General features: G+C 60.8%; 1 protein-coding gene across 1 annotated transcript in view; it reads right to left on the bottom strand.

The window, feature by feature from the left end:
- The window catches only part of UCKL1 (uridine-cytidine kinase 1-like 1), a gene marked incomplete at its 5' end in the record, with an annotated part of 16,093 nt that overhangs the window by 13,314 nt on the left and 2,243 nt on the right, over nt 1-536 (bottom strand). The gene's annotated exons all lie outside the window — the stretch shown is intronic.

The raw sequence follows: 536 nt of genomic DNA, 5'->3' as shown, positions 1-536 counted from the left end.
CCGAGGCCGCCCACAGCCACATCCACAGGCTGGTCAACGAGAAGGTGGCTCACGAGAAAGAGATGGAAGAAGCTAAAGAGAACCTTCTCCCTGGAACCTTCTCTTCTCCAGGCTGAGCAGCCCAAACTCTCTCAGCCTGTGCTTGCAGGAGAGGTGCTCCAGCCCCCTGAGCATCACAACCCGTCCTGACGTGCCGAGGGACCTTCTCTGGGGGGTGGAAGCCAAACACACAGGCTACAGCTCGGTCGTCCTCATCCTCCCACGCACAATCCCTTCCTTCTCCCCACTCCCACCCAAACCTCCAGTTCTCCCACCCTTTAGACCTGAAATCCCCCAGGACAAGCCTGCAATGAGGCTGCCCAATCTGCACCCGCTTTGCCACGAGCAAGAACGGAGACCCTGGAGCTGCTCAGTTCTCTCTTATCTCCCCTCCTGCCACAGCAGCCCTGGGGAGGGAGAGGAACAAACCACCCTGCTGAGAGCTTTGGAGCTTGGCAGCGGCGAGCAGCGGCTGGGGGGGGGTAAGGGGCGCCTGG

Source organism: Apaloderma vittatum, unplaced genomic scaffold, assembly GCF_000703405.1.
Source record: "Apaloderma vittatum isolate BGI_N311 unplaced genomic scaffold, ASM70340v1 scaffold23741, whole genome shotgun sequence".
Lineage (NCBI taxonomy): Eukaryota > Metazoa > Chordata > Aves > Trogoniformes > Trogonidae > Apaloderma > Apaloderma vittatum.
Note: the sequence above shows the minus strand (reverse complement) of the source record. Positions and strands in the feature narration are given on the sequence as shown.